Source organism: Theropithecus gelada, chromosome 14 (genome assembly GCF_003255815.1).
Source record: "Theropithecus gelada isolate Dixy chromosome 14, Tgel_1.0, whole genome shotgun sequence".
NCBI lineage: Eukaryota > Metazoa > Chordata > Mammalia > Primates > Cercopithecidae > Theropithecus > Theropithecus gelada.
The window spans coordinates 10,647,810-10,661,465 of record NC_037682.1 but is presented as its reverse complement, the minus strand read 5'-3'; the positions used below and the strand labels follow the sequence as shown (position 1 = coordinate 10,661,465).

Here is a 13,656-nt window from a genome sequence, read left to right as displayed (position 1 = left end):
CACGCCATTGCACTCCAGCCTGGCGACAGAGTGAGACTCCGTCTCAAAAAAAAAAATTAGGTCAGGCGCGGTGGCTCACACCTGTAATCCCAACACTTTGGGAGGCCGAGGCAGGCAGATCACGAGGTCAAGAGATTGAGACCATCCTGGCCAACATGGTGAAACCCTGTCTCTACTAAAAATACAAAAATTAGCCAGGCGTGATGGCACGTGGTGGAGAATCGCTTGAACCTGGGAGGCAGAGGTTGCAGTGAGCCGAGATTGTGCCTTTGCACTCCAGCCTGGGTGAAGAAGCGAGACTCCGTCTCAAAAAAAAGAAAAAAAAATTAGCTTGAGGAGGCCGAGGCGGGTGGATCACGAGGTCAGGAGATCGAGACCATCCTGGCTAACATGGTGAAACCCCGTCTCTACTAAAAATACAAAAAACTAGCCGGGCGTGGTGGCGGGCGCCTGTAGTCCCAGCTACTCGGAGGCTGAGGCGGGAGAATGGCATGAACCCGGGAGGTGGAGCTTGCAGTGAGCCGAGATCGCGCCACTGCACTCCAGCCTGGGCGACAGAGCGAGACTCCGTCTCAAAAAAAAAAAAAAAAAAAAAATTAGCTTGGTGTGGTGGTGTGTGCCTGTAATTGCAGCTACTTGGAAAGCAGAGACTGCAGTGAGCTGAGATCGCCCCACTGCACTCCAGCCTGGGTGACAAAGCAAGACTCAAAAAAAAAAAAAAAAAAAAAAGTTAAATTGAGAGTGAAAAGTAACTTGCTCATGGTCCCAGTAGTAAATGGCAGAGCCAAGATTTGAACACAGCGTAGGAGGTGTTACCCTGTTTCACAGTTAGGTAACCTGCAGCTTAGGAAAGAAAGGAGCAAGCCAAGGACACCCACAGCTGTGTGCTTGACTAGGTCCCTTTCTTCCCTATGCTGCCCTGTCCCACGGTGCCTGTGAGAGGCCCAGCTTCTTCCTGAGCTGGAGCTATGGGCCCCAGAGGCCCCTCCCACCCCACTTTGCTATTCCTGGTGCTGGGGGCAAGGGTGGTGGTTCCTGCTTCTGCCCTGCAATGCCAGGGTATGATGCAGTGCGGCCCTGGACAGGACGTTGGTTTCTGTGAAGTCCATCTACGTTCCTGAATTCTGATTGTGCTGAAGTGAGCAAAGAGAACCTGTATTGGGGCTTTAGGAGTATGCTGTGGGTTTTTTTTTTTTTTTTTTTTTTTTTTGAGACAGGATCTCCCTGTCACCCAGGCTGGAGTACAGTGGCACAATCAGCTCACTGCAGCCTCAACCTCCTGGGCTTAAGTGATCCTCCCACCTCAGCCTCCCGAGTAGCTGAGACTACAGGCATACGCCATCACACTCAGCTAATTTTTTGTATTTTTAGTAGAGACAAGGTTTCACCATGTTAGCCAGGCTGGTCTCAAACTCTTGAGCTCAGGTGATCCTCCCGCCTTAGCCTCCCAAAGTGCTGGGATTACAGATGTGAGCTCCCAAGCCTGGCCCTGCTGTGGAGTGTTAATTCTTTTAAGGTGAACATTTAATAGTCCCTACAGACTGGCAGGACTGGGGCTGAGGTCACACCATGTGGCGCTGGTGCTTAGTGCAGGCCACCCCAGTGCTGGAGGGAGGAGGCCCTGAGAAATGGGACCAGGCAGGGAGCCTCCTAAGGGGTGGAGGCTGTTTGACTCAGAGCAGGGCTTGGTAGGCCACAGCTGGGAGATTGGGAGCAGGGTGAGAGCTAGCTGTGGCTTCCCTGGCAGTTGAAAGCCAGGCCCTGCGCCTCTCTGTCGTCCTGCTCTGGTACAGGATGGCTCTGTTGCAGCAGGTGAGACCAACGGGTGGCCTGGACACTAGTGGCTCCTGTCCGGCTCCCCGGCCCTGAGCCCCTCAGTGGAGACAAAGGACTAGGCAGCCATGTTCACTGAGGATCATAGTGAGGTCTCAAGCCACCAAGTGGAACAGCATATGCCCTTGAAGTTGGGCATGTTGTGGAACTGCCCCCATGCCTAGCTCAATGCCTGGCAGGTGGGCCACACGGGTGTCACACATGGGAGATGTTGGGGGATCACTCCTGTGGCGGCCCCTCTCTGGAATGTTGGATATATGGGATGGGAAAGGTAGGGTATGTGGCTGGAGGGGTCCAGGGATGAGGCGCTTGGGCTAGGGCCCTCTGAGTGTCCCAGCAGTGAGACTGGTGTATAGGAACAATGAAAAGGAGTGGGGACCTGCCCTAAGCTGATCAGGGGTCTAGAGGCGAGAGAGGCCTATGGGTACTGGAGCTGTGAGCCCAGGCTAGGGGCTTAGAAGGCAGAGGGGCCTGGATGTGGTTCACAGCCTGTTAGGGGTGAGGCTGGGGCCAGTCCGTGATGGAGGGAAATGTGGCCTGAGAAGCCAGTCTTCACCAAGCTGGAGCCACGGTCCCACACGGGTGCAAATGCGGTGATCTCGCCCTTATCACACAGGGCCGCTGGCTGTGGTCTGTGTTCCGGAAGGGGTTAACCATCACAGGCTCTCAGCAGGCCTGCCCAGCCCTCAGCTTGCACCCTTCCCTCCTGCTGCTGGAACCCTGGGGCGCCCCAGCCAGGACAGCTGTGACTGCCTAGAGAGCAACCGCTCCACCCCCACCCCACCCCGACAGCTGTGTCTGGGCCTGCCCCCTGGAAGCCTGGCAACAGCTGTGCCCCAGGAAGAGCAAACACTCCTCTGAGACCCTTGTCTCTGTCCCACCCCCTCCCTTGACCGTTGCCTGGTTAGATTTCCCAAACTAGCTCTTCCAATGATGCCATCTCTCCCTCTACCTTCTCCTGGACTTTGTATTAGTGTCCCCATTTTGCAGATGGGGAAACTAAGGCCCATGGAGGGAAAGGTACATTCTCGAGGTACCCAGCACCCCAGTGTTAGGCCTGTACCTCCTTCCCCCAGGTGGGCACTGGGCCGTTCCTGCAGCTTCACCAGTCTCCTACTGCTGCCCTTAGCCCAAGAGTCCTTCCCCACAGGCAGATGAAGAGGCCCCAGCTGCCCTCTGAGAGCACAGGGCTGGCTCCTTTGCACCCTCACCCTGCAGCCCTCCCTCTGGCCAGCCCCAGGGCTCAGTGCCTGGCACCTACCTGATGTGCCAGGAGGAGAGACCAGGCCAGGTAGGGAAACTGGAGACCCACAACTCAGGTTCTCACCAGCTCCAGCTCAGATGCTTTGGGAGGTGGCAAGCTCTAGAAAGTGTGTAGGGGAGGAGCAGCTGAGGGGTTTTACCTGCTGGCCCCTCAGGACTGGGCTGCGGCTTCCTCCCCAGGCCTCGCAGTTCCATATTTGGACCAGAGCAGCTGCTGGACCAGAGCCTTTTATGGAGAGAGGGCCAGGTCTGGGATGGGGAGACCCAGTGTTTATCCAGCCTGTGTGTAAGCAGTGGGTCTGGGGATCTCCTCTGGGGTGGGGCACCTGGTATGACAATCAGTGACAGGAGGCCTGGACCAGCTCCCCTACCCATCCCCAAGGCTTAGGATCTATCCCTAGTGCCCCACTCAGGAGGGAACAGGTTGAGCCCTGGGATCAGAGAGACCAAGGGCTCAAGAGACTTAGGCCTCACTCCTTGGTAGGGAGGGACTCCCTAGCAAGCAATTGGAGCGTAGGGGCAGTCCCAGGTGGGGGAACTGAGCTCCCTGTCTTTGCAGGCAGCACAGCAACTTTCCAGGCTCATAGAGGGGGGTCCTTGTCCTGTGGAAGGTCCCTGTCACAGTCTGTCACCACATGGGGCACACCTCCCTCATTGGACCAACAAACCCCCTTCTCCTTGCTTATTTTATTTTTTTAATTTTGAGATGGAGGCTTGCTCTGTCACCCAGGTTGGAGTGCAGTGGTGCGTTCTCGGCTCACTGGAACCTCTGCCTCCTGGGTTCAAGGGATTCTCCTGCCTCAGCCTCCCAAGTAGCTGGGACTACAGGTGTGTGCCACCATGCCCGGCTAATTTTTGTATTTGTAGTAGAAATGGGGTTTCACAAGGCCAGATGCGGTGGCTTACGCCTGTAATCCCAGCATTTTGGGAGGCCGAGGCGGGCGGATCATGAGGTCAAGAGATCGAGACCATCCTGGCTAACATGGTGAAACCCCATCTCTACTAAAAATACAAAAAATTAGCCGGGTATGGCGGTGGGTGCCTGTAGTCCCAGCTACTCGGGAGGCTGAGGCAGGAGAATGGCGTGAACCCAGGAGGTGGAGCTTGCAGTGAGCCGAGATCACGCGACTGCACTCCAGCCTGGGCGACAGAGCGAGACTCCGCCTCAAAAAAAAAAAAAAGAAAAAGAAAAAGAAAAGAAAAGAAATGGGGTTTCACCATGTTGGTCAGGCTGGTCTCGAACTCCTGACTTCATGTGGTCTTCCCGCCTTGGCCTCCTGAAGTGCTGGGATTACAAGCATGAGCCACTGCGCCTGGCCTTATTTTTTAAATTTATTTATTTATTTTGAGACAGAGTCTCACTCTGTCACCCAGGCTGGAGTGCAGTGGCACGATCTCGGCTCACTGCAACCTCTGTTCCCCGGGTTCAAGTGATTCTCCTGCCTCAGCCTCCTGAGTAGCCTGCCACTGTGCCTGGCTAATTTTTGTATTTTTAGTAGAGACATAGTTTCACCATCTTGGCCAGGCTGATCTTGAACTCCTGACCTCATGATCCACCTGCCTCAGCCTCCGAAAGTGCTAGGATTACAGGCGTGAGTCACCACGCCCGGCCTGGCCTTATTTTTTTGAGACAGGGTCTCGCTCTGTCATCCAGGCTGGAGTGCAGAGGCACCATCATAGCTCAGTGCAGCCTCACCCTCCTGGGCTCAAGCAATGCTCCTGCCTCAGCCTCCCTAGTAGCTAGGACTACAGGTTCGCGCCACCATGCCTGGCTAATTGTTTTTTTTTTTTTTGAGATGGAGTCTAGCTCTGTTGCCCAGGCTGGAGTGCAGTGGCGCAGTCTTGGCTCACTGCAAGCTCCGCCTCCCGGGTTCACGCCATTCTCCCGCCTCAGCCTCCCGAGTAGCTGGGACTACAGGCACCTGCCACCACACCCAGCTAATTTTTTGTATTTTCAGTAGAGATGGGGTTTCACCGTGTTAGCCAGGATGGTCTCAATCTCCTGACCTCGTGATCTGCCCGCCTTGGCCTCCCAAAGTGCTGGGATTACAGGCGTGAGCTACCGCGCCCGGCCAATTGTTTGTTTTTAGTACAGATGGGGGTCTTGCCATGTTGCCCAGGCTGGTCTCGAACTCCTGATCTCAAATGATCCTTCCATCTGGGCCTCCCAAAGCGTTGGGATTACAGGTATGAGCCACTGCATCTGGCCTTGTCAAAAATTTTTAAAGTTTTTAATTGAAGTGTAACATATGTACAGAAAAGTGCACAAATCATGGAAGTCCCACCACTCACGATGGACTCATCACTAAGTGAACAGGGTGGCCAGAAACCAGAAGCCAATCATGCCTCTTCTCAGCCCCCTGTCTTCCTTCTTTCCCTGGGGTCCCCACCACCTGACTCCCACCTCATGGCTCAGACCTGTCTGCTGTTGGGCTTTGTATAAGTAGAAGCTTGCAGTCTGTGTTCTTTCAGGTCTGGCCTCTTCCCTCAACATCGTCTGTGGGATCCATCAGTGCTGCAGCTGGAGTTCATTTTCACTACTCTGTCACATTTCATTGTGTAAATGCGCCACATAGTCTCATTGCTCTCTTGTTGAAGGACTGTGCCTGGATTCTGGTAAGGGTTGGTTGCTGGGAGGGATGGGGAAAGAGCAGAGACCTTGGTATTAATCCAATAATTAATCCAAGACCTAGGTGCAAGCCCTGCCTGGCACTAGCAGACTCAGCTGCATTATGGAACCTGTCTGCCAGCCTCTCTTTACTCCACTCTGATAGGGGTTTGGAGAGAAACGCATCACAGAGACCTGAGGAAANTCTATCTATCTATCTATCTATCTATCTATCTATCTATCTATCTATCTATCAGTCAATCAAGATGGAGTCTCACTCTGTTGCCCAGGCTGGAGTGCAGTGGCATGATCTCAGCTCACTGCAGCCTCCGCCTCCCAGGTTCGAGCGATTCTCCTGCTTCAGCCTCCTGGGTAACTGGGACTACAGGCGCCCGCCACCATACCTGGCTAATTTTTGTATTTTTAGTGGAGATGGAGTTTCACCATATTGGCCAGGATGGTCTTGAACTCCTGACTTGAAGTGCTGGGATTACAGGTATGAGCCACCACTCCCAGCCTAAGGAATGTAAATCTTTTTAATTATTAGGCCCAGAGAGATACTAACATGAGACAGTAATTACATCTTACTCTCTTTTGAGCTATGTGTTCATCTCTTGAAACTGCTTACTATTGCCTCAAGTAGCTACAAATTAACCTAACAGTGCCACGCCGGACACTATAACCCATACCCTGTAATGTAACACTAATCAGCTTCATTTCTATAAACCAATAATTCCTTACAAACAACATTGTGTTGCAGAATAGGAGTCCCAATCCAGACCCCAAGAGAGGGTTCTTGGACCTCCTGCAAGAGGTAATTTGGGGCAAGTCCACAGCATAAAGCGAAAGCAAATTGTTTAAGAAAAGAAAGGAGGCTGGGTGCAGTGGCTCATGCCTGTAATCCCAGCACTTTGGGAGGCTGAGGCAGGCAGATCACGAGGTCAGAAGTTTGAGACCAGCCTGACCAACGTGGTGAAACCCCGTCTCTACTAAAAATACAAAAATTAGCTGGGTGTGGTGCTATGCACCTGTAATCCCAGCTACTCCGGAGGATGAGGCAGGAGAATTGCTTGAACCTGGGAGGCAGAGTTTGCAGTGAGCTGAGATTGCACCATTGAAATCAAGCCTGGGTGACAGAGTGAGATTCCATAACCAATCAATTTAGGCTGGGTGTGGTGGCTCATGCCTGTAATACCAGCAGTTTGAAGGCCAAGGCAGGTAGATTGCTTGAGGCCAGGAGTTTGAGACCAACATGGTGAAATACCGTCTCTACTAAAAATACAAAAATTAGCTGGGCATGGTGGCGCGCGCCTGTAATCCCAGCTACTCAGGAAACTGAGGCAGGAGAACCGCTTGAACCCGGGAGGCGGAGGTTGCAGTGAGCTGAGATGGCGCCACTGCACTCCAGCCTGGGTGACAGAGCAAGATTCCATCTCAAAATAATAATAATAATAATAAATAAATTTAGGCTGGGCATAGTGGTTCACGCTTGTAATCCCAGCACTTTGGGAGGGCGAGGTAGGCGGATTGCCTGAGGTCAGGAGTTCAAGACCAGTCTGGCCAACATGGTGACTACAAAAAAATTTAGCCAGGTATGGTGGCATGCGCCTGTAATCCCAGCTACTCAGTAGGCTGAGGGAGGGGAATCGCTTGAACCTGGGAGAAAGAGGTTGCGGTGAGCCAAGATCGTGGCACTGCTCTCCAGTCTGGGCGACAGAGCAAGACTCCGTCTCAAAAAAAAAAAAAAAAAAAAGAATGCCTAAACTATTGAGAGTGCAGCCCGGCAGGTCTCAGCTTTATTTTACCCAGCCCCTACTCAAGATGGAGTCTCTCTGGTTCAAACACCTCTGACAATTGTATGGGCTCACTCCCTGTCCCCCATTTTGTTGCTTTATTATTATTTTTTGAGACAGGGTCTCACTGTGTCACTCACGCAGTGGCATGATCATGGCTTACAGCAGCCTCTATCTCCCAGGCTCAAGCAGTCCTCCCACCTCAGCCTCCCAAGTAGCTGAGACTACAGGTACTCGCAAGTCACACCATTATTATTTTTGTGTAGAGACAAAGGTTTTACTTCGTTGCCCAGTCTGGTCTTGAACTCCTGGTTTCAAGCGATCCTCCTGGCTCCCTGTCTTCCTTTTTTGCTTTTAAAAATCCACTTACAGGCCAGGCATGGTGGCTTACGCCTGTAATCCCAGCACTCTGGGAGGCTGAGGCAGGCAGATCACTTGAGGTCAGGAGTTCAAGACCAGCCTGACCAACATGGGAAATCCCGTCTCTACTAAAAATACAAAAATTGGCCGGGTGCGGTGGCTCATGCCTGTAATCCCAGCACTTTGGGAGGCTAAACCAGGCTGATCACGAGGTCAGGAGATCGAGACCATCCTGGTTAACACGGTGAAACCCCATCTCCACTAAAAAATACAAAAAATGAGTCGGGTATGGTGGCGGGTGCCTGTAGTCCCAGCTACTGGGGAGGCTGAGGCAGGAGAATGGTGTGAACCTGGGAGGCGGAGCTTACAGCGAGTCGAGATCTCGCCACTGCACTCCAGCCTGGGCGGCAGAGCGAGACTGTCTCAAAAAAAAAAAAGTAAATAAATAAAATTTAAAAATAAAAAGTAAAAATACAAAAATTAGCCAGCTGTGATGGTAGGCGCCTGTAATCCAAGCTATTCGGAAGGCTGAAGCAGGAAAATCACTTAAACCCAGGAGGCAGAGGTTGCAATGAGTTGAGATGGTGCCACTGCACTCCAGCCTGGGTGACAGAGCGAGACACTGTCTCAAAAAAAAAAAAAATGCAGTTACAACTGCTGCTAATCAGAGTGTATATTCAGGATAACTTGATTCTATGCTCCCAGGTTATAATCATCAAACTTGGCCCAAATAAGCTCTCTGCTTATGTTAATTTTGTTTCAGCTTCTTCCTTTTAGGTTGCTATTTTGTAATTTACATGCATAATGGAAATTATATTACTAGTCTTACATTGGTAAGAGTATCTTATATCAGGAAGAGGGCTGCTCCAGACAACTTTTTTTTTTTTTTGAGACAGAGTCCTGCTCTGTCACCAGGCTGGACTGCAGTGGTGCAATCTCAGCTTACTGCAACCTATGCCTCCTGGTTTCACGTGATTCTCCTGCCTTGGCCTACCGAGTAGCCAGGACTATAGGTGCCCGCCGCCACACCCAGCTAGCTTGATTTTTTTGTATTTTCAGTAGAGATGGGTTTCACCATGTTGGCCAAGATGGTCTCAATCTCTGGACCTCGTGATCTGCCCACCTCGGCCTCCTAAAGTGCTGGGATTACAGGTGTAAGCCACCAGGCCCGGCCCAAACAATTTTGATCACCGGAGACTTCATCTGTGTAATAAGACAGCCCTTTTTCACCGTACACATCCTCCCCTCACCCTCATAACCCCTGAGAACTCCCATCCCCTGTTTCTTTCTGTAGCTCAGGATGCTATATAAGCTTCAGCTGACCCTTCGAGCTGCATGTTTTGTGGTACTCCCTTGTGTGTGTGTATTAGGGTTCTCTAGAGGGACAGAACTAATAGGATATATGTATATAAAGGAGAGTTTATTAAGTATTAACTTACATGATCACAAGGTCCCACAATAGGCTGCCTGCAAGCTGAGGAGCAAGGAGAGCCAGTCCAAGTTCCAAAACCGAAGAACTTGGAATTTGATGTTTGAGGGCAGGAAGCATCCAGCATGGGAGAAAGTTGTAGGCTGGGAGGCGAGGCCAGGCTTGTCTTTTCACATTTTTCTGCCTGCTTTATATTCTAGCCCCACTAGCAGGTGATTAGATGGTGCCCACCCAGATTAAGGGTGGGTCTGCCTTCCCCAGCACAGACTCAAATGTTCATCTCCATTGGCAACACCCTCACAGACACACCCAGGATCAGTATCCTTCAATCTAATCAAATTGACACTCAGTACTAACCATCATAGTATGCATCTAATTAGAAATGGTTTTTCACCTGTTGATCTGTCTTAAGTCAATTTAGTTCATAGTCCAGCCAAAGAACCTAGAGGGGTGGAGGGAAGCCATTTTTCTGTTGCCTACACCTGACTGTGCTCTAATTGGGGAGTTATTCCTTTGTTTCCCAGTGCCAGACAAGCCCAGGTGGGCAGCAGGGAGGTCCTTGCCTCTTCCTTTTCCCAGCGGCAGCCAGCTGGGGCCTGGGTCTCTTAACCCTGTGCCCCTGGGGATTGGGGAGGAAGTTTAGAAGCATCTATCCCAGGCTGTTTGCTAGGACTCAGCACAGGGCAAGAACAGGGCCCTTAGTGGTTGTGGGTGGGGTTGGGCTGAGATTGCTAAGACTGGGGCCAGGCATGGTGGCTCACGCCCGTAATCACAGCACTTTGGGAGGCTGAGGCAGGTGGATCACTTGAGGTCAGGAGGTTTTTTTTTTTTGAGACAGAGTCTTGCTCTGCTGCCCTGCAAGCTCCGCCTCCCGGGTTCACGCCATTCTCCTGCCTCAGCCTCCCAAGTAGCTGGAACTACAGGCACACACCACCATGCCCGGCTAATTTTTTTTTTTGTATTTTTAGTAGAGGCAGGGTTTCACCATGTTAGCCAGGATGGTCTCGATCTCCTGACCTTGAGATCCGCCCGCCTCGGCCTCCCAAAGTGCTGGGATTACAGGCGCGAGCCACCATGCCTGGCCAAGGTCAGGAGTTTTGAGACCAGCCTGGCCAACATGGTGAAACCGTGTCTCTACTAAAAATACAAAAATTAGCCAGGCGTGGTGTCATGTGCCTGTAATCCCAGCTATTGGTGAGGCTGAGGCAGGAGAATCACTTGAACCTGGGAGGCAGAGTTTGCAGTCAGCTGAGAGCGTACCACGGCAAACCAGCCTGGGCTACAGAGCGAGACTCTGTCAAAAAAAAAAAAAAAAAAAAAAAAAACAGTGCTCACTTCGGCAGCACATACACTAAAATTGGAACAATACAGAGAAGATTAGCATGGCCCCTGTGCAAGGATGACACGCAAATTCGTGAAGCGTTCCATATTTTTTGAAGGGATTACAAACCAAGAGATACAAGTGGCTTCTAGAAATTAAAAAAGGTTGGCCGGGCGCGGTGGCTCACGCCTGTAATCCCAGCACTTTGGGAGGCCGTAGGCGGGCGGATCACAAGGTCAGGAGATCGAGACCATCCTGGCTAACACGGTGAAACCCCGTCTCTACTAAAAATACAAAAAATTAGCCAGGCGCGGTGGCGGGCGCCTGTAGTCCAGCTACTCAGGAGGCTGAGGCAGGAGAATGGCGTGAACCTGGGAGGCGGAGCTTGCAGTGAGCCGAAATTGCGCCGCTGCACTCCAGCCTGGGGCACAGAGCGAGACTCCGTCTCAAAAAAAAAAAAAAAAAAAAATTAAAAAAGGTAATGGATTCTTTCTGCCCTGGAGCCCCGACAAGAAATACTGGCCTTCTGACATCTTGATTTTATATTGCTGAGCTTTAGAAGTGTAAGAATATAAATTTGTGGTGTTGTAAGCCAAAAACAAACAACAAACTAGAATGGGGTGGGGAAGATGAGGGGGCAGTGAAGAGGGATGAGCTTGGGGCCTGGGAACACATCCCTCCAGAGGAAGCCGAGACACAGCTCCCCTTCTAGGGCACTCCGAGTTCATTGCCGCCTTGCTGTGACACCCGCCCCCATCACCCATGGACTGAGGTTTCTCTTCTGAAGCTCCTGTTTCTCAATCTCTTGCCACCCCATTGCCACCCCCTGCCACAGACTTTGGTTATTAACCTCAATGTCAAAACTGGAACTTCTGGAAAGTCCACCTCTGCAGCAGCATGTGTGGTGGCTAAAAGCATGGGTTTTGGAGGCAACAGACCCGCCCTGTAATCCTGGCAAGGCAGCCTTGTAGCTTCATGATCTTGATCAAGTCACCTGACTCTTCAGGCCTATTTCCTCATTTGTAAAAAATTTGAAATAGGCCAGGTGCAGTGGCTCTCGCCTGTAATCCCAGCATTTTGGGAGGCCATGGTGGGAGGATTGCTTGAGCCCGGGAGTTCAAGACCAGCCTGGGCAACATAGTGGGACTCTGACTCTACAAAAAATAAAAAGTTAGCCAGGTATGGCGGTGTGTGCCTGTAGTCCCAACTACTCGGGAAACTGAGGCAAGAGGATCACTTGAGCCTGGGAGGTCGAGGATGCAGTGAGCTGTGGTAATGACACTGCACTCCAGCCTAGGAAACAGAGCAAGACACTGTCTCAAATAATTGAAATAATAGTAGTATCTCTTTCATGACATTATTGTAAACCTGGAATGAGGTTGTACCATTAAGACCTGGCCCAGTGGCTGGTCCCACACCCCCTTTCCTTGTCTGCCTTCTACCTAAGTTCAATACTGTTCAGTCTCCTGCAGTTTAGAAACATTCAGAGTGTCTGGTTGGAAACAGTGGTGAACCAACACAGGCTCTGCCCTCAGGTGGCCCCTAGTCTTGATGGAGACCCACCATGTGGGGCAGGGCTGTCACAGGTGTTGCTGGACAGAGAGGAGACACAGGCTTGGGGTGGCCAGTGAAGACATCCTGAGTAGTCCCGCCCCACGTATCTTCCTAGCACATCATCGTTTATTTTCACCGCGACACTTACACAATCGTTTCTAATTAAGTGCCCATTTATTGTCTGTTTTTTACCTTCAGAATGTCAGCTTTGTGACAAGAAACTTTATCCACCTCGTTTATACTGGTGTCTATGATAGTTCCTAACACACAGTAAAGGCTAACAAGTATTCACTGAATAAAGTAAGTGGTATCATTAACTGGAAGCCAGGAAGCAGGAGTTAGCTTGGTGAAAAAGGCAGCCTGGATAGGAGCTGAAAAAATGAACATAAAATGCAGAAGCAAGGCCGGGCACAGTGGCTCACGCCTGTAATCCCAGCACTTTGGGAGGCTGAGGCGGGCAGATGACATGAGGCCAGGAGTTCAAGACCAGGCTGGCCAACATGGTGAAACCCTCTCTCTATTAAAAAATGCAAAAATTAGCCAGGTGTGTAATTCCAGCTGCTTGGGAGGCTGAGGCAGGAGAATCGCTTGAACCAGTGAGGTGGAGGTTGCAGTGAGCCGAGATTGCACCACTGCACTCCAGCCTGGGTGACAGCATGTCTCAGAATAAAACAAAACAAAACAAAACCCAAAGTTCAGAGGCCAGGCCAGGCGCGGTGGCACATGCCTGTAATCCCAGCACTTTGGGAGGCTGATCTGGGCGGATCGCTTCAGCTTACGAGTTTGAGACCAGCTTGGCTAACATAGCAAGACCCCCCTCCATTTCTACAAAAATTAGGCTGGGCGCGGTGGCTCATGCCTGTAATCCCAGCACTTTGGGAGGCAGAGGCAGTCGGATCACCTGAGGTCAGGAGTTCTAGACTACCTTGGACAAAATGGTGAAATTCCGTCTCTACTAAAAATACAAAAATTAGCTGCGCGCAGTGACAGGCACCTGTAGTCCCTGCTACTAGGGAGGCCGAGGCAGGAGAATCACTTGAACCCAGGAGGTGGAGGTTGCAGTGAGCTGAGATCACACCACTGCACTCCAGCCCGGGTGACAGAGTGAGACCCTGTCTCAAAAACAAACAAACAAACAAACAAAAAAAAACAAAAAAAACAAGGCTGGGCACGGTGGCTCACACCTGTAATCCCAGCACCTTGGGAGACCGACGTGGGTGGATCGCCTGAAGTCAGGAGTTCAAGACCAGCCTGGCCAACATGGTGAAACACTGTCTCTACTGAAAATACAAAAAATAGCTGGGCATGGTGGCAGATGCCTGTAATCCCAGCTACTCAGGAGGCTGAGGCAGGAGAATTGCTTGAATCTGGGAGGTAGAGATTGCAGTGAGCCAAGATTGCACCACTGCATTCCAGCCTGGGCGACAGAGCAAGGCTCTGTCTCAAAAAAAAAAAAAAAAAAAAGCCAGGCATGGTGGTGGACGCCTTTAATCCC

The 13,656-nt window shown here is 51.3% G+C and overlaps 1 non-coding gene across 1 annotated transcript; it reads left to right on the top strand.

Moving 5' to 3' along the window:
* The first annotated feature begins 10,613 nt into the window (after positions 1-10,613).
* On the top strand, positions 10,614-10,720 carry LOC112607550. Its single transcript, XR_003115870.1, has one exon. It is a non-coding gene; the product is annotated as a U6 spliceosomal RNA (small nuclear RNA).
* Positions 10,721-13,656: the final 2,936 nt, after the last annotated feature.